At 47.6% G+C, this 21,356-nt stretch overlaps 1 protein-coding gene across 2 annotated transcripts in view; it reads right to left on the reverse strand.

Moving 5' to 3' along the window:
* The window catches only part of CDK17 (cyclin dependent kinase 17), a 273,841-nt gene extending 258,722 nt beyond the window's left edge, over window positions 1-15,119 (reverse strand). For both annotated transcript variants that reach the window (XM_073556929.1, XM_073556930.1), the window contains exon 1: window positions 14,615-15,119. The gene's annotated coding sequence lies outside the window, so the exon portion shown is untranslated. The remainder of the gene's footprint in view (window positions 1-14,614) is intronic.
* Between the last annotated feature and the right edge of the window lie 6,237 nt (window positions 15,120-21,356).

A 21,356-nucleotide genomic window follows, 5' to 3' on the forward strand; every position in this document is an offset into this window, starting at 1 on the left:
AGCGGTGGTCTCTCCCCTCACACAGACGTGGTATATACATTACTCACACAGCAGCGGTGGTCTCTCCCCTCACACAGACGTGGTATATACACTACTCACAGCAGCGGTGGTCTCTCCCCTCACACAGACGTGGTATATACACTACTCACAGCAGCGGTGGTCTCTCCCCTCACACAGACGTGGTATATATGGTATATACACTACTCACACAGCAGCGGTGGTCTCTCCTCCTCACACAGACGTGGTATATACACTACTCACAGCAGCGGTGGTCTCTCCCCCTCACACAGACGTGGTATATACACAACTCACAGCAGCGGTGGTCTCTCCTCACACAGACGTGGTATATATGGTATATACACTAACAGCAGCGGTGGTCTCTTCCCTCACACAGACGTGGTATATATGGTATATACACTACTCACAGCAGCGGTGGTCTCTCCCCTCACACAGACGTGGTATATACACTACTCACAGCAGCGGTGGTCTCTCCCCTCACACAGACGTGGTATATATGGTATATACACTACTCACACAGCAGCGGTGGTCTCTCCCCTCACACAGAGGTGGTATATATGGTATATACACTACTCACACAGCAGCGGTGGTCTCTCCTCCTCACACAGACGTGGTATATACACTACTCACAGCAGCGGTGGTCTCTCCCCTCACACAGACGTGGTATATATGGTATATACACTACTCACACAGCAGCGGTGGTCTCTCTCCTCACACAGACGTGGTATACATGGTATATACACTACTCACACAGCAGCGGTGGTCTCTCCCCCTCACACAGACGTGGTATACATGGTATATACACTACTCAAAGCAGCGGTGGTCTCTCCCCTCTCACAGCAGCGGTGGTCTCTCCCCTCACACAGACGTGGTATACATGATATATACACTACTCACACAGCAGCGGTGGTCTCTCCCCCTCACACAGACGTGGTATATACACTACTCACACAGCAGCGGTGGTCTCTCCCCTCACACAGCAGCGGTGGTCTCTCCCCTCACACAGCAGCGGTGGTCTCTCCCCTCACACAGCAGCGGTGGTCTCTCCCCTCACACAGCAGCGGTGGTCTCTCCCCTCACACAGACGTGGTATATACACTACACACAGCAGCGGTGGTCTCTCTCCTCACAGACGTGGTATATACACTACACACAGCAGCGGTGGTCTCTCCCCCTCACACAGACGTTGTATACATGGTATATACACTACTCACACAGCAACGGTGGTCTCTCCCCCTCACACAGACGTGGTATATACACTACTCACACAGCAGCGGTGCCCTCTCCCCTCACACAGCAGCGGTGGTCTCTCCCCTCACACAGACGTGGTATACATGGTATATACACTACACACAGCAGCGGTGGTCTCTCCCCTCACACAGACGTGGTATATACACTACACACAGCAGCGGTGGTCTCTCTCCTCACACAGACGTGGTATATATGGTATATACACTACTCACAGCAGCGGTGGTCTCTCCTCCTCACACAGACGTGGTATATACACTACTCACACAGCAGCGGTGGTCTCTCCCCTCACACAGACGTGGTATATACACCTCACACAGCAGCGGTGGTCTCTCCCCTCACACAGACGTGGTATATACACTACACACAGCAGCGGTGGTCTCTCCCCTCACACAGACGTGGTATACATGGTATATACACTACACAGCAGCGGTGGTCTCTCCCCTCACACAGACGTGGTATATACACTACTCACACAGCAGCGGTGGTCTCTCCCCTCACACAGACGTGGTATACATGGTATATACACTACTCACACAGCAGCGGTGGTCTCTCCCCCTCACACAGACGTGGTATATACACTACTCACACAGCAGCGGTGGTCTCTCCCCCTCACACAGACGTGGTATATACACTACTCACACAGCAGCGGTGGTCTCTCCCCTCACACAGACGTGGTATATATGGTATATACACTACACACAGCAGCGGTGGTCTCTCCCCTCACACAGACGTGGTATATATGGTATATACACTACACACATCAGCGGTGGTCTCTCCCCTCACACAGACGTGGTATATATGGTATATACACTACTCATACAGCAGCGGTGGTCTCTCCTCCTCACACAGACGTGGTATATATGGTATATACATTACTCACACAGCAGCGGTGGTCTCTCTCCTCACACAGACGTGGTATATATGGTATATACACTACACACAGCAGCGGTGGTCTCTCCCCTCACACAGACGTGGTATATATGGTATATACACCACACACAGCAGCGGTGGTCTCTCCTCCTCACACAGACGTGGTATATATGGTATATACACTACTCACACAGCAGCGGTGGTCTCTCCCCCTCACACAGACGTGGTATATATGGTATATACACTACTCACAGCAGCGGTGGTCTCTCCCCCTCACACAGATGTGGTATATACATTACTCACACAGCAGCGGTGGTCTCTCCCCCTCACACAGACGTGGTATATACACTACTCATACAGCAGCGGTGGTCTCTCCCCTCACACAGACGTGGTATATATGGTATATACACTACTCACACAGCAGCGGTGGTCTCTCTCCTCACACAGACGTGGTATATATGGTATATACACTACTCACAGCAGCGGTGGTCTCTCCTCCTCACACAGACGTGGTATATATGGTATATACATTACTCACACAGCAGCGGTGGTCTCTCTCCTCACACAGACGTGGTATATACACTACACACAGCAGCGGAGGTCTCTCCTCCTCACACAGACGTGGTATACATGGTATATACACTACTCACAGCAGCGGTGGTCTCTCCCCTCACACAGACGTGGTATATACACTACTCACACAGCAGCGGTGGTCTCTCCCCCTCACACAGACGTGGTATATACACTACACACAGCAGCGGTGGTCTCTCTCCTCACACAGACGTGGTATATATGGTATATACACTACTCACAGCAGCGGTGGTCTCTCCTCCTCACACAGACGTGGTATATATGGTATATACATTACTCACACAGCAGCGGTGGTCTCTCTCCTCACACAGACGTGGTATATACACTACACACAGCAGCGGTGGTCTCTCTCCTCACACAGACGTGGTATATATGGTATATACACTACACAGCAGCGGTGGTCTCTCCCCTCACACAGACGTGGTATATATGGTATATACACTACTCACACAGCAGCGGTGGTCTCTCCCCTCACACAGACGTGGTATATATGGTATATACACTACACACAGCAGCGGTGGTCTCTCCTCCTCACACAGACGTGGTATACATGGTATATACACTACACACAGCAGCGGTGGTCTCTCCTCCTCACACAGACGTGGTATATATGGTATATACACTACTCACACAGCAGCGGTGGTCTCTCTCCTCACACAGACGTGGTATATACACTGCAGACAGCAGCGGTGGTCTCTCCCCCTCACACAGACGTGGTATACATGGTATATACACTACTCATACAGCAGCGGTGGTCTCTCCTCATCACACAGACGTGGTATATATGGTATATACATTACTCACACAGCAGAGGTGGTCTCTCTCCTCACACAGACGTGGTATATACACTACACACAGCAGCGGTGGTCTCTCCCCTCACACAGACGTGGTATATATGGTATATACACTACTCACACAGCAGCGGTGGTCTCTCTCCTCACACAGACGTGGTATATACACTACACACAGCAGCGGTGGTCTCTCCCCTCACACAGACGTGGTATATACACTACACACAGCAGCGGTGGTCTCTCTCCTCACACAGACGTGGTATATACACTACACACAGCAGCGGTGGTCTCTCCCCTCACACAGACGTGGTATATACACTACTCACACAGCAGCGGTGGTCTCTCCCCTCACACAGACGTGGTATATACACTACACACAGCAGCGGTGGTCTCTCTCCTCACACAGACGTGGTATATACACTACACACAGCAGCGGAGGTCTCTCCTCCTCACACAGACGTGGTATACATGGTATATACACTACTCACACAGCAGCGGTGGTCTCTCTCCTCACACAGACGTGGTATATACACTACACACAGCAGCGGTGGTCTCTCCTCCTCACACAGACGTGGTATATATGGTATATACACTACTCACAGCAGCGGTGGTCTCTCCCCCTCACACAGACGTGGTATATACACTACACACAGCAGCGGTGGTCTCTCTCCTCACACAGACGTGGTATATATGGTATATACACTACACACAGCAGCGGTGGTCTCTCCCCTCACACAGACGTGGTATATATGGTATATACACTACACACAGCAGCGGTGGTCTCTCCCCTCACACAGACGTGGTATATATGGTATATACACTACACACAGCAGCGGTGGTCTCTCCCCTCACACAGACGTGGTATATATGGTATATACACTACACACAGCAGCGGTGGTCTCTCCCCTCACACAGACGTGGTATATATGGTATATACACTACTCACACAGCAGCGATTGTCTCTCCCCTCACACAGACGTGGTATATACACTACTCACACAGCAGCGGTGGTCTCTCCTCCTCACACAGACGTGGTATAAATGGCATATACACTACTCACACAGCAGCGGTGGTCTCTCCCCTCACACAGACGTGGTATATATGGTATATACACTACTCACACAGCAGCGGTGGTCTCTCTCCTCACACAGACGTGGTATACATGGTATATACACTACTCACACAGCAGCGGTGGTCTCTCCCCTCACAGACGTGGTATACATGGTATATACACTACTCACACAGCAGCGGTGGTCTCTCCCCTCACACAGATGTGGTATATATGGTATATACACTACTCACACAGCAGCGGTGGTCTCTCCTCCTCACACAGATGTGGTATATATGGTATATACACTACTCACACAGCAGGGGTGGTCTCTCCCCTCACACAGACGTGGTATATACACTACACACAGCAGCGGTGGTCTCTCCTCCTCACACAGATGTGGTATATATGGTATATACATTACTCACACAGCAGCGGTGGTCTCTCTCCTCACACAGACGTGGTATATACACTACACACAGCAGCGGTGGTCTCTCCCCTCACACAGACGTGGTATATATGGTATATACACTACACACAGCAGCGGTGGTCTCTCCTCCTCACACAGACGTGGTATATATGGTATATACACTACTCACAGCAGCGGTGGTCTCTCTCCTCACACAGACGTGGTATATACACTACACACAGCAGCGGTGGTCTCTCCTCCTCACACAGACGTGGTATACATGGTATATACACTACTCACAGCAGCGGTGGTCTCTCCCCTCACACAGCAGCGGTGGTCTCTCCCCCTCACACAGACGTGGTATATACACTACTCACACAGCAGCGGTGGTCTCTCCCCTCACACAGACGTGGTATATATGGTATATACACTACACACAGCAGCGGTGGTCTCTCTCCTCACACAGACGTGGTATATATGGTATATACACTACTCACAGCAGCGGTGGTCTCTCCCCTCACACAGACGTGGTATATATGGTATATACATTACTCACACAGCAGCGGTGGTCTCTCTCCTCACACAGACGTGGTATATATGGTATATACATTACTCACACAGCAGCGGTGGTCTCTCTCCTCACACAGACGTGGTATATATGGTATATACATTACTCACAGCAGCGGTGGTCTCTCCCCTCACACAGACGTGGTATATATGGTATATACACTACACACAGCAGCGGTGGTCTCTCCCCTCACACAGACGTGGTATATATGGTATATACACTACTCATACAGCAGCGGTGGTCTCTCCTCCTCACACAGACGTGGTATATATGGTATATACATTACTCACACAGCAGCGGTGGTCTCTCTCCTCACACAGACGTGGTATATACACTACACACAGCAGCGGTGGTCTCTCTCCTCACACAGACGTGGTATATATGATATATACACTACACACAGCAGCGGTGGTCTCTCCCCTCACACAGACGTGGTATATATGGTATATACACTACTCACACAGCAGCGGTGGTCTCTCCCCTCACACAGACGTGGTATATATGGTATATACACTACACACAGCAGCGGTGGTCTCTCCTCCTCACACAGACGTGGTATATATGGTATGTACACTACTCACAGCAGGGTGGTCTCTCTCCTCACACAGACGTGATATATATGGTATATACACTACTCACAGCAGCGGTGGTCTCTCCTTCTCACACAGACGTGGTATATATGGTATATACATTACTCACACAGCAGAGGTGGTCTCTCTCCTCACACAGACATGGTATATACACTACACACAGCAGCGGTGGTCTCTCCCCTCACACAGACGTGGTATATATGGTATATACACTACTCACACAGCAGCGGTGGTCTCTCTCCTCACACAGACGTGGTATATACACTACACACAGCAGCGGTGGTCTCTCTCCTCACACAGACGTGGTATATACACTACACACAGCAGCGGAGGTCTCTCCTCCTCACACAGACGTGGTATACATGGTATATACACTACTCACACAGCAGCGGTGGTCTCTCTCCTCACACAGACGTGGTATATACACTACACACAGCAGCGGTGGTCTCTCCTCCTCACACAGACGTGGTATATATGGTATATACACTACTCACAGCAGCGGTGGTCTCTCCCCCTCACACAGACGTGGTATATACACTACACACAGCAGCGGTGGTCTCTCTCCTCACACAGACGTGGTATATATGGTATATACACTACACACAGCAGCGGTGGTCTCTCCCCTCACACAGACGTGGTATATATGGTATATACACTACACACAGCAGCGGTGGTCTCTCCCCTCACACAGACGTGGTATATATGGTATATACACTACACACAGCAGCGGTGGTCTCTCCCCTCACACAGACGTGGTATATATGGTATATACACTACACACAGCAGCGGTGGTCTCTCCCCTCACACAGACGTGGTATATATGGTATATACACTACTCACACAGCAGCGATTGTCTCTCCCCTCACACAGACGTGGTATATACACTACTCACACAGCAGCGGTGGTCTCTCCTCCTCACACAGACGTGGTATAAATGGCATATACACTACTCACACAGCAGCGGTGGTCTCTCCCCTCACACAGACGTGGTATATATGGTATATACACTACTCACACAGCAGCGGTGGTCTCTCTCCTCACACAGACGTGGTATACATGGTATATACACTACTCACACAGCAGCGGTGGTCTCTCCCCTCACAGACGTGGTATACATGGTATATACACTACTCACACAGCAGCGGTGGTCTCTCCCCTCACACAGATGTGGTATATATGGTATATACACTACTCACACAGCAGCGGTGGTCTCTCCTCCTCACACAGATGTGGTATATATGGTATATACACTACTCACACAGCAGGGGTGGTCTCTCCCCTCACACAGACGTGGTATATACACTACACACAGCAGCGGTGGTCTCTCCTCCTCACACAGATGTGGTATATATGGTATATACATTACTCACACAGCAGCGGTGGTCTCTCTCCTCACACAGACGTGGTATATACACTACACACAGCAGCGGTGGTCTCTCCCCTCACACAGACGTGGTATATATGGTATATACACTACACACAGCAGCGGTGGTCTCTCCTCCTCACACAGACGTGGTATATATGGTATATACACTACTCACAGCAGCGGTGGTCTCTCTCCTCACACAGACGTGGTATATACACTACACACAGCAGCGGTGGTCTCTCCTCCTCACACAGACGTGGTATACATGGTATATACACTACTCACAGCAGCGGTGGTCTCTCCCCTCACACAGCAGCGGTGGTCTCTCCCCCTCACACAGACGTGGTATATACACTACTCACACAGCAGCGGTGGTCTCTCCCCTCACACAGACGTGGTATATATGGTATATACACTACACACAGCAGCGGTGGTCTCTCTCCTCACACAGACGTGGTATATATGGTATATACACTACTCACAGCAGCGGTGGTCTCTCCCCTCACACAGACGTGGTATATATGGTATATACATTACTCACACAGCAGCGGTGGTCTCTCTCCTCACACAGACGTGGTATATATGGTATATACATTACTCACACAGCAGCGGTGGTCTCTCTCCTCACACAGACGTGGTATATATGGTATATACATTACTCACAGCAGCGGTGGTCTCTCCCCTCACACAGACGTGGTATATATGGTATATACACTACACACAGCAGCGGTGGTCTCTCCCCTCACACAGACGTGGTATATATGGTATATACACTACTCATACAGCAGCGGTGGTCTCTCCTCCTCACACAGACGTGGTATATATGGTATATACATTACTCACACAGCAGCGGTGGTCTCTCTCCTCACACAGACGTGGTATATACACTACACACAGCAGCGGTGGTCTCTCTCCTCACACAGACGTGGTATATATGATATATACACTACACACAGCAGCGGTGGTCTCTCCCCTCACACAGACGTGGTATATATGGTATATACACTACTCACACAGCAGCGGTGGTCTCTCCCCTCACACAGACGTGGTATATATGGTATATACACTACACACAGCAGCGGTGGTCTCTCCTCCTCACACAGACGTGGTATATATGGTATGTACACTACTCACAGCAGGGTGGTCTCTCTCCTCACACAGACGTGATATATATGGTATATACACTACTCACAGCAGCGGTGGTCTCTCCTTCTCACACAGACGTGGTATATATGGTATATACATTACTCACACAGCAGAGGTGGTCTCTCTCCTCACACAGACATGGTATATACACTACACACAGCAGCGGTGGTCTCTCCCCTCACACAGACGTGGTATATATGGTATATACACTACTCACACAGCAGCGGTGGTCTCTCTCCTCACACAGACGTGGTATATACACTACACACAGCAGCGGTGGTCTCTCCCCTCACACAGACGTGGTATATACACTACTCACACAGCAGCGGTGGTCTCTCCCCTCACACAGACGTGGTATATACACTACAAACAGCAGCGGTGGTCTCTCTCCTCACACAGACGTGGTATATATGGTATATACACTACTCACAGCAGCGGTGGTCTCTCCTCCTCACACAGACGTGGTATATATGGTATATACATTACTCACACAGCAGCGGTGGTCTCTCTCCTCACACAGACGTGGTATATACACTACACACAGCAGCGGAGGTCTCTCCTCCTCACACAGACGTGGTATACATGGTATATACACTACTCACAGCAGCGGTGGTCTCTCCCCTCACACAGACGTGGTATATACACTACTCACACAGACGTGGTATATACACTACTCACACAGCAGCGGTGGTCTCTCCCCTCACACAGACGTGGTATATACACTACACACAGCAGCGGTGGTCTCTCTCCTCACACAGACGTGGTATATATGGTATATACACTACTCACAGCAGCGGTGGTCTCTCCTCCTCACACAGACGTGGTATATATGGTATATACATTACTCACACAGCAGCGGTGGTCTCTCTCCTCACACAGACGTGGTATATACACTACACACAGCAGCGGTGGTCTCTCTCCTCACACAGACGTGGTATATATGGTATATACACTACACACAGCAGCGGTGGTCTCTCCCCTCACACAGACGTGGTATATATGGTATATACACTACTCACACAGCAGCGGTGGTCTCTCCCCTCACACAGACGTGGTATATATGGTATATACACTACACACAGCAGCGGTGGTCTCTCCTCCTCACACAGACGTGGTATACATGGTATATACACTACTCACAGCAGCGGTGGTCTCTCTCCTCACACAGACGTGGTATATATGGTATATACACTACTCACAGCAGCGGTGGTCTCTCCTCCTCACACAGACGTGGTATATATGGTATATACACTACTCACAGCAGCGGTGGTCTCTCTCCTCACACAGACGTGGTATATACACTACACACAGCAGCGGTGGTCTCTCCCCCTCACACAGACGTAGTATACATGGTATATACACTACTCATACAGCAGCGGTGGTCTCTCCTCATCACACAGACGTGGTATATATGGTATATACATTACTCACACAGCAGAGGTGGTCTCTCTCCTCACACAGACGTGGTATATACACTACACACAGCAGCGGTGGTCTCTCCCCTCACACAGACGTGGTATATATGGTATATACACTACTCACACAGCAGCCGTGGTCTCTCTCCTCACACAGACGTGGTATATACACTACACACAGCAGCGGTGGTCTCTCCCCTCACACAGACGTGGTATATACACTACACAGCAGCGGTGGTCTCTCCCCTCACACAGACGTGGTATATACACTACACACAGCAGCGGTGGTCTCTCTCCTCACATAGACGTGGTATATACACTACACACAGCAGCGGTGGTCTCTCCCCTCACACAGACGTGGTATATACACTACTCACACAGCAGCGGTGGTCTCTCCCCTCACACAGACGTGGTATATACACTACACACAGCAGCGGTGGTCTCTCTCCTCACACAGACGTGGTATATATGGTATATACACTACTCACAGCAGCGGTGGTCTCTCCTCCTCACACAGACGTAGTATATATGGTATATACATTACTCACACAGCAGCGGTGGTCTCTCTCCTCACACAGACGTGGTATATACACTACACACAGCAGCGGAGGTCTCTCCTCCTCACACAGACGTGGTATATATGGTATATACATTACTCACACAGCAGCGGTGGTCTCTCTCCTCACACAGACGTGGTATATACACTACACACAGCAGCGGAGGTCTCTCCTCCTCACACAGACGTGGTATACATGGTATATACACTACTCACACAGCAGCGGTGGTCTCTCCTCCTCACACAGACGTGGTATATATGGTATATACATTACTCACACAGCAGCGGTGGTCTCTCTCCTCACACAGACGTGGTATATACACTACACACAGCAGCGGTGGTCTCTCCCCTCACACAGACGTGGTATATATGGTATATACACTACTCACACAGCAGCGGTGGTCTCTCCCCCTCACACAGACGTGGTATATACATTACTCACACAGCAGCGGTGGTCTCTCCCCTCACACAGACGTGGTATATATGGTATATACACTACTCACACAGCAGCGGTGGTCCCTCCCCCTCACACAGACGTGGTATATATGGTATATACACTACTCACACAGCAGCGGTGGTCTCTCCCCCTCACACAGACGTGGTATATATGGTATATACACTACTCACACAGCAGCGGTGGTCTCTCTCCTCACACAGACGTGGTATATACACTACACACAGCAGCGGTGGTCTCTCCCCCTCACACAGACGTGGTATATACACTACACACAGCAGCGGTGGTCTCTCCCCCTCACACAGACGTGGTATATATGGTATATACACTACTCACACAGCAGCGGTGGTCTCTCTCCTCACACAGACGTGGTATATACACTACACACAGCAGCGGTGGTCTCTCCCCCTCACACAGACGTGGTATATATGGTATATACACTACTCACACAGCAGCGGTGGTCTCTCCCCCTCACACAGACGTGGTATATATGGTATATACACTACTCACAGCAGCGGTGGTCTCTCTCCTCACACAGACGTGGTATATACACTACACACAGCAGCGGTGGTCTCTCCCCTCACACAGACGTGGTATATATGGTATATACATTACTCACACAGCAGCGGTGGTCTCTCTCCTCACACAGACGTGGTATATATGGTATATACACTACTCACACAGCAGTGGTGGTCTCTCCCCCTCACACAGACGTGGTATATATGGTATATACATTACTCACACAGCAGCGGTGGTCTCTCCCCTCACACAGACGTGGTATATATGGTATATACACTACTCACACAGCAGCGGTGGTCTCTCCCCCTCACACAGACGTGGTATATATGGTATATACATTACTCACACAGCAGCGGTGGTCTCTCCCCCTCACACAGACGTGGTATATATGGTATATACATTACTCACACAGCAGCGGTGGTCTCTCCCCTCACACAGACGTGGTATATATGGTATATACATTACTCACACAGCAGCGGTGGTCTCTCCCCTCACACAGACGTGGTATATATGGTATATACATTACTCACACAGCAGCGGTGGTCTCTCCCCTCACACAGACGTGGTATATATGGTATATACACTACTCACACAGCAGCGGTGGTCTCTCCCCTCACACAGACGTGGTATATATGGTATATACACTACTCACACAGCAGCGGTGGTCTCTGCCCCTCACACAGACGTGGTATATATGGTATATACACTACTCACACAGCAGCGGTGGTCTCTCCCCTCACACAGACGTGGTATATATGGTATATACACTACTCACACAGCAGCGGTGGTCTCTCCCCCTCACACAGACGTGGTATATATGGTATATACACTACTCACACAGCAGCGGTGGTCTCTCCCCCTCACACAGACGTGGTATATATGGTATATACACTACTCACACAGCAGCGGTGGTCTCTCTCCTCACACAGACGTGTTATATACACTACACACAGCAGCGGTGGTCTCTCCCCCTCACACAGACGTGGTATATATGGTATATACACTACTCACAGCAGCGGTGGTCTCTCTCCTCACACAGACGTGGTATATACACTACACACAGCAGCGGTGGTCTCTCCCCTCACACAGACGTGGTATATATGGTATATACATTACTCACACAGCAGCGGTGGTCTCTCTCCTCACACAGACGTGGTATATATGGTATATACACTACTCACACAGCAGTGGTGGTCTCTCCCCCTCACACAGACGTGGTATATATGGTATATACATTACTCACACAGCAGCGGTGGTCTCTCCCCTCACACAGACGTGGTATATATGGTATATACACTACTCACACAGCAGCGGTGGTCTCTCCCCCTCACACAGACGTGGTATATATGGTATATACATTACTCACACAGCAGCGGTGGTCTCTCCCCCTCACACAGACGTGGTATATATGGTATATACATTACTCACACAGCAGCGGTGGTCTCTCCCCTCACACAGACGTGGTATATATGGTATATACATTACTCACACAGCAGCGGTGGTCTCTCCCCTCACACAGACGTGGTATATATGGTATATACATTACTCACACAGCAGCGGTGGTCTCTCCCCTCACACAGACGTGGTATATATGGTATATACACTACTCACACAGCAGCGGTGGTCTCTCCCCTCACACAGACGTGGTATATATGGTATATACACTACTCACACAGCAGCGGTGGTCTCTCCCCCTCACACAGACGTGGTATATATGGTATATACACTACTCACACAGCAGCGGTGGTCTCTCCCCTCACACAGACGTGGTATATATGGTATATACACTACTCACACAGCAGCGGTGGTCTCTCCCCCTCACACAGACGTGGTATATATGGTATATACATTACTCACACAGCAGCGGTGGTCTCTCCCCTCACACAGACGTGGTATATATGGTATATACATTACTCACACAGCAGCGGTGGTCTCTCCCCTCACACAGACGTGGTATATATGGTATATACATTACTCACACAGCAGCGGTGGTCTCTCCCCTCACACAGACGTGGTATATATGGTATATACACTACTCACACAGCAGCGGTGGTCTCTCCCCCTCACACAGACGTGGTATATATGGTATATACATTACTCACACAGCAGCGGTGGTCTCTCCCCCTCACACAGACGTGGTATATATGGTATATACATTACTCACACAGCAGCGGTGGTCTCTCCCCTCACACAGACGTGGTATATATGGTATATACACTACTCACACAGCAGCGGTGGTCTCTCCCCCTCACACAGACGTGGTATATATGGTATATACATTACTCACACAGCAGCGGTGGTCTCTCCCCCTCACACAGACGTGGTATATATGGTATATACATTACTCACACAGCAGCGGTGGTCTCTCCCCTCACACAGACGTGGTATATATGGTATATACATTACTCACACAGCAGCGGTGGTCTCTCCCCTCACACAGACGTGGTATATATGGTATATACATTACTCACACAGCAGCGGTGGTCTCTCCCCTCACACAGACGTGGTATATATGGTATATACACTACTCACACAGCAGCGGTGGTCTCTCCCCTCACACAGACGTGGTATATATGGTATATACACTACTCACACAGCAGCGGTGGTCTCTCCCCCTCACACAGACGTGGTATATATGGTATATACACTACTCACACAGCAGCGGTGGTCTCTCCCCTCACACAGACGTGGTATATATGGTATATACACTACTCACACAGCAGCGGTGGTCTCTCCCCCTCACACAGACGTGGTATATATGGTATATACATTACTCACACAGCAGCGGTGGTCTCTCCCCTCACACAGACGTGGTATATATGGTATATACACTACACACAGCAGCGGTGGTCTCTCTCCTCACACAGACGTGGTATATATGGTATATACACTACTCACACAGCAGCGGTGGTCTCTCCCCCTCACACAGACGTGGTATATATGGTATATACATTACTCACACAGCAGCGGTGGTCTCTCCCCCTCACACAGACGTGGTATATATGGTATATACACTACTCACACAGCAGCGGTGGTCTCTCCCCCTCACACAGACGTGGTCTTCCCTGCAGGCCGGATGCCGCGGGGTCTTCCTGTCTCACAGCCCGGGGCCGCTCCTCCTCGGTGCTCTCTATAGGTGCAGTCGTTGTGGAGTCATGACCCCAGGACATCACCGGGCTCCGCACACAACATGGCTCCCGAGCCCAGGGGTGCTTCTCTCACAGGTGCGGGGTAATTCCGCGCCTTCCTAACTAGCGCAGTAGTTCTGGTGTACGGCGGAGACAGAAGCCCCTCCGGTTCCCCGGCCGACAGGCTGACGCATCCGGCGGATTACACTCTCCGGACAAGATCCTGCTTGATCTCGGTTTTTTTTTTCTTGAGCGCAGCACCAGCAGCTCCGCCCCCGGCTTGGTAACACTGAGGAGGAGGAGGTGGCGCTGACTGTAGCGTGCTAGCGCCCCCTGCTGTGTGCAGCCTGTGAGGAAGAGCGCTGATTCTGGCGTGCTAGCGCCCCCTGCCGTGTGCAGCCCTAGTAACACGGTGGGAGGCGCTAATTGTAAGGTGCTTAGCGCCCCCTGCTGTGTGCAGCCTGGTAACACGGTGAGGAGGAGGTGGCGCCGATTGTGTCGTGCTAGCGCCCCCTGCTGTGTGCGGCTTGGTAATGCATATGGGGATTCCTACCTGCGCGGGAAGTGCATAGAGAAGGGGCTGTGCAGTGACATCATGGCTGCAGTTTGTTGTTTTTCAAACCTCACTGAATGAATTGCCTGAGGCTCCTTGTTTTGTAATCCTACTACACCTATCTAATCTTTGGTGAAACAAAGGGGTACCTAATAAACCCCAGCCCCCTTCACACAACCCCTTGTTGACCCCCGGCCAGATTTGGAGCTGGGTGTGATAGGGGCACATTTGGTAACTGATGGGTAGTGGTGAGTTTCATAGCTTGCACTTTACAATACATGTAAATACATTTTTTTTTATCTGGACTACGCCCATAACGGGGTTTCCTGGCGGTGTAACCAATGTTTAAATAAATGCAGATTGCATTATAAAATATAAAAAATGTTTAGTAATTGTGTGATTGTTTTCAGGTGATAACAGGTCCAAGGCCATTTGTTCTGCCAAGGGCCATTTGGATATTTCTAACCAGAGGTGAATCTGGGGGGGGCAGCTGGGGCATTTGCCCCGGGTGCAGCCGGCAGGGGGGGCGCAGTCGGGCCGCCTAATGCGGCGGTCCACAGTGTCTCCCCTGGCAACTGCCTTCTGCCGAGTCGGCAGTTCTCTGCGTCAGCTGTCAAGTTGACAGCCGGCGCAGAGAAGCTACAGTGCGCCGGCTCCCAGGGATCAATTTTACTGGCGTCTCTACAGACGCCAGTACAATTAGAACTCTGACCGGCAGGTCAGAGCGATGCCAGCAGCATGATCAGGTCATGTGATCACGCTGCTGATGTCACTTGCCGGCGCCCAGAGCAAACACTGGTGGTAAGTGCTCCACTCTGGAGCTGAAGAAACCACCAAAGATGGGAGGGGAGGGATTACTTTATGTGGGGGGGATTTGGAGTGGGGATAAGGGATACATTACTCTCCTCCAGCTGCGTATAGAAACCATTCAGAGCATGCCTTCTCCTATCGCTTTCCAATGTGCTCTCTGGAATGCACGGTCTGTGTGTAACAAACTAATTTACATTCACAATTTTTTTTCTCTCTATTTCCCTTAACCTTCTGGCTATTACAGAAACCTGGATCCAGCATTCAGACACCACCACTGCTGCCACTCTCTCATTTGGTGGGCTGAAATTTTCACAAAACGCCAGACCTGAGAACAGACAGGGTGGAGGTGTTGGTTTGCTCCTTTCATCACAATGTGCTTTCTAGGTCAACCCCCCGGTTCCCTCACTCACATTTCCTTCCTTTGAAGTCCATGCCGTCAGACTCTTTAAGCCCTTCTCCTTATGAGTGGCGGTTGTTTATCACCTTCCAGGCTCCTCCCGCCAGTTTCTAGACCACTTCGCCACCTGGCTTACTCACTTTCTATCCTGTGACATCCCCACCCTCATCATGGGAGACTTTAACATCCCCATCAATGATCCCTTCTCCCAATCTGCCTCTCATCTTTCTCTAACTTCTTCATTCGGCCTCTCACAATTTTCCTACACATGAGGACGGGAATACTCTGGACCTGGTTTTCTCCCGTCCCAGCTCCTGCACGTCTTTACTAACTCCCCTCTCCCGCTCTCAGACCACAACCTTCTTTCCTTCTCTGTCAAGAATTATCTCCTCACTCGGGACACCCCCACTTACCACACTTATCGGAATACAGGTACCATTAATACCCAGCAGCTTATGGACAATCTCCACACATCTTTAGCCCCCATCTCCTCCCTCTCCTGTCCAGACTTAGCATTTTCACACTTCAATAATACACTGAAGAATGCCCTAGATGAAGCAGCACCTTCTACATGCAGAAAGACCCGACACAGACAACGGTAGCCCTGGCACACAATGCAAGCATGCTTTCTTCAGTGCTGCTCAAGGTGTGCAGAGTGGCAGTGGAGAAAATCTCTCTTAGCAGAAGACTTCATCCACTATAAGTATCATCAACTGTTCTTCACTGTCCTATTAAGGGAATAGAAGAATTCAGGATATCTATAAACAGAACGATAGTGAGGAAACACTTAGCTAACCTAAATGAATTCAAGTGTCCAGGTCCAGATGAATTACACCCCAGAGTACTGAAGGAGATAGCAGAAGAAAGTTTTGAACCCCTCTCCATAATCTTTGAAAATTCTTGGAGAACAGGAGAAGTCCCAGAAGACTGGAGAAGAGCAAATGTTGTTCCTATCTTCAAAAAGGGGAAGAAGGTGGACCCAGGCAACTATAGGCCGGTGAGTCTGACTTCTATACCAGGAAAGATCTTTGAACAAATTATTAAACAACATGTATGTCAGTACCTGGATAAGAATGAAGTGATAAAACAGAGTCAGCATGGGTTTGTAACTAATAAGTCATGTCAGACTAACTTAATTTCCTTCTATGACAGAATCACTGATTGGGTGGATCAAGGAAATGCTGTAGATATAGTATATCTTGACTTCAGCAAAGCATTTGACAAAGTACCTCATACAATCCTTATTGAAAAAATGACTAAGTATGGAATGGACAAGGCAACTGTTAGGTGGATTCAACGATTTAGATGAAGGAATTGAGGGTAAACTGATCAAATTTGCTGATGACACAAAGCTAGGAGGGATAGCTAATACTAGAGAAAAGAGAGAGAGGATTCAAAAAGATATAAATAAACTGGAGCAGTGGGCAGCAACTAACAGAATGGTTTTTAACAGGGAAAAATGCAAAGTACTACATCTGGGCAATGAAAATGAAAAAAGCATATACAGAATGGGAGGAATAGGGCTAAGCAACAGCACATGTGAAAAAGACTTGGGTATACTAATAGATCACAGACTGAATATGAGTCAACAGTGTGATGCAGCAGCAAAAAAGGCAAATGCAATTCTAGGATGTATTAACAGAAGCATACAGTCTAGATCACGTGAAGTCATTATTTCCCTCTACTCTTTGGTCAGACCTCATCTGGAATATTGTGTCCAGTTTTGGGCGCCACATTTTAAAAAAGACATCAACAAACTGGAGCAAGTTCAGAAAAGAGCGACCATAATGGTGACCGGTCTGCAAACCCTGTCTTATGAGGAAAGGTTGCAGGATTTGGGAATGTTTAGTTTGCAAAAGAAATCATGAATCCAAAGGGAGTTCGTAGCTATATTCCGCGCTGCCGCTTTAGACAAATTCCAGGAGAGTGCTGTATGATTGCAGTGGTTTTATTCTACGCGTTTCAGGGGTCTCATGCCCCCTTCATCAGGAAATACCACAAATACATACAGGTATCACAGACATAAATAGGTTTGAAAGGATGCTGGATTTCAAAAAAATGAGTGCCAGCAAGTCAGATGATGCAGTGTCAAAGTTCAATGACACCACATGATTAACAGTTAACCTAAGATATATTACAAAAGAATACGTATTTTAAAAGATTTTTTGATTAAATTTTCGTTTACAAAACAGATAATAAAGTCAAATTTACGATTTAAACAACAAATAAAAAAAAAAAAAAGGGGAAGGGGAGAGTTTATTCATGTTTAGAGGTGGATACCGTACAAGTGGACTATCGTATGGAAGCAGCAAACCGCTTTTTTTCATTGAAAGCATTGCAATCTTTATACAAAAAGGTGGAAAAAAGTAAAAACATAATTTTAATTCTTTACCAATAAAAAATATATAATTTTAGTTAAATTCTAAAAAATTAAATATAAAGTTATTTTTTAGTATAGAGGAAATGGGTTTAAAAAATAATAAAGGATGCTAAAAGCAGCAACACACGAGAAGCTGCACAGCAGTCAGCGCTGTTCAGAATGAGAACGCAGACAGCATGGATTCATTACTTCACTAATACAAAGATCATGGGCAAATTTTAGATTTAACACGAAGCACATAAAAAAAGGGGGTTAATATCAGATGCAGCAACACACAGGACGCTGTGCAGGAGCCCACTACTGCTCAAAGTAAAAACGCAGGATAAAGCGGCAGAGTGAATGGGTGGCTTCATTAATAGATAAGATCGCAGGCAGCTTTTGTGTTCAACATGTGACACATAAGTCTTTACACTGTGAAGGAGTGGCAGTAACATTCTTAAGGGGGTTTTACACTAAGCGATATCGCTAGCAATATCGCTAAAACGTCACTGGTTTTGTGACGTTATAGCGATATTGCTAGCGATATCGCTATGTGTGATACTTACCAACGACCGGCTCCCCCGCTGTCCATCGCTGATCGCGCGAGAATGTCCGGCTCCATTTCTCGTCGGGCGCTTCCTGCTGAGACTTCCTGCTGTGACGCCAGCGACGCGTGGAGGCGGGCGGGAGGACGCAGGATCGCTGTGTGTGAATGGTAAGTATCGTTCTCTGCGTCGCTGCTGCATCGCTGTGAGGTCTTTCTGTATGAAAGCTCACTAGCGATCATTTAGCGATGCACCAGCGATCCTGACCGGGTCGGATCGCCGGTCGGATCGCTGGTGCATCGCTAAATGTAAAAGGGCCTTTACACTGTTCACTAATCTCTATGGCTAGGCAATATATGCATGGGAGCTGAGTTAAAGGAGAAATAAGATACTATTATCAGCCGGGGTCATTCTTTCATGTCAGACTAGTAGAATTAGTAGCGCTTACCCGGGCTTAATTAAAGAAGAAAAAAAAAAAAAAAAAACTCTTCAAAAAAATTTTTTTTTTTTTCCTTCAAAAGATGCAACTAACAGAGATAATGTTTAAGACAGAGGTATGAAAGTGATTGCTCCCAAGGGCAAAAGGAGCTAAACCTGATAGGAGACTATACAGGATTTTCATATATATAACACTCTTTTAGAGCTAACGCACAAGTAATATTTAAATAAATACGTAAATAATTTTTTTTTTTTTTCTCTTTTTTTTCATTAGACCAAGGAGTCACAGTATTGTAAAATTAATTATAAATATAAATATAAAATTGCAATTAGGTATTGCATTAAGTACAAACAAATCTATAAAAAATATATAAAAACCACAAGGCGGGGACTGCATAACTAGGTTAACATTATCAACAAGGGAAACTGACACAAATAGTGCATATAAAATTTTAAATTTAAATAGAACAAAGAGAAATTATCGCAAAGAACTCAGAAGCCATCTATACACATGAGGGTTTTTTTTTTTCTTCCTTTTTTTCTCTGATTACAGAGCATGTGAATATGGGTGTGAACAAAAATTCCATTGTCTAGGTAAAAACCTCAGTTATTTCATTTAAACCCTGTGGTTTCAGACTCCCTAATTTGTAGATCCAGTAGGCTTCCTTTCTATTTAATTTCGTAGATCTGTTCGGTGCACATTTAGGTATATGATCGATAGGGCTAATTTTTAATAATTTCGAATTCTTATCATGTACCAAAGCGTAATGTCTGGACAGCCCATGAGTAAGCAGGCCTTTTTTAATATTATGCCGATGGGAGTTCAATCTGAGGTGTAGGGGTTGTGTGGTCCTCCCTACATATTGCTTACCACACAAACCCTACACCTCAGATTGAACTCCCATCGGCATAATATTAAAAAAGGCCTGCTTACTCATGGGCTGTCCAGACATTACGCTTTGGTACATGATAAGAATTCGAAATTATTAAAAATTAGCCCTATCGATCATATACCTAAATGTGCACCGAACAGATCTACGAAATTAAATAGAAAGGAAGCCTACTGGATCTACAAATTAGGGAGTCTGAAACCACAGGGTTTAAATGAAATAACTGAGGTTTTTACCTAGACAATGGAATTTTTGTTCACACCCATATTCACATGCTCTGTAATCAGAGAAAAAAAGGAAGAAAAAAAAAACCCTCATGTGTATAGATGGCTTCTGAGTTCTTTGCGATAATTTCTCTTTGTTCTATTTAAATTTAAAATTTTATATGCACTATTTGTGTCAGTTTCCCTTGTTGATAATGTTAACCTAGTTATGCAGTCCCCGCCTTGTGGTTTTTATATATTTTTTATAGATTTGTTTGTACTTAATGCAATACCTAATTGCAATTTTATATTTATATTTATAATTAATTTTACAATACTGTGACTCCTTGGTCTAATGAAAAAAAAGAGAAAAAAAAAAAAAATTATTTATGTATTTATTTAAATATTACTTGTGCGTTAGCTCTAAAAGAGTGTTATATA

Source organism: Dendrobates tinctorius, unplaced genomic scaffold, assembly GCF_039654945.1.
Source record: "Dendrobates tinctorius isolate UK_male_01 unplaced genomic scaffold, ASM3965494v1 ptg000241l, whole genome shotgun sequence".
Classification (NCBI taxonomy): Eukaryota; Metazoa; Chordata; class Amphibia; order Anura; family Dendrobatidae; genus Dendrobates; species Dendrobates tinctorius.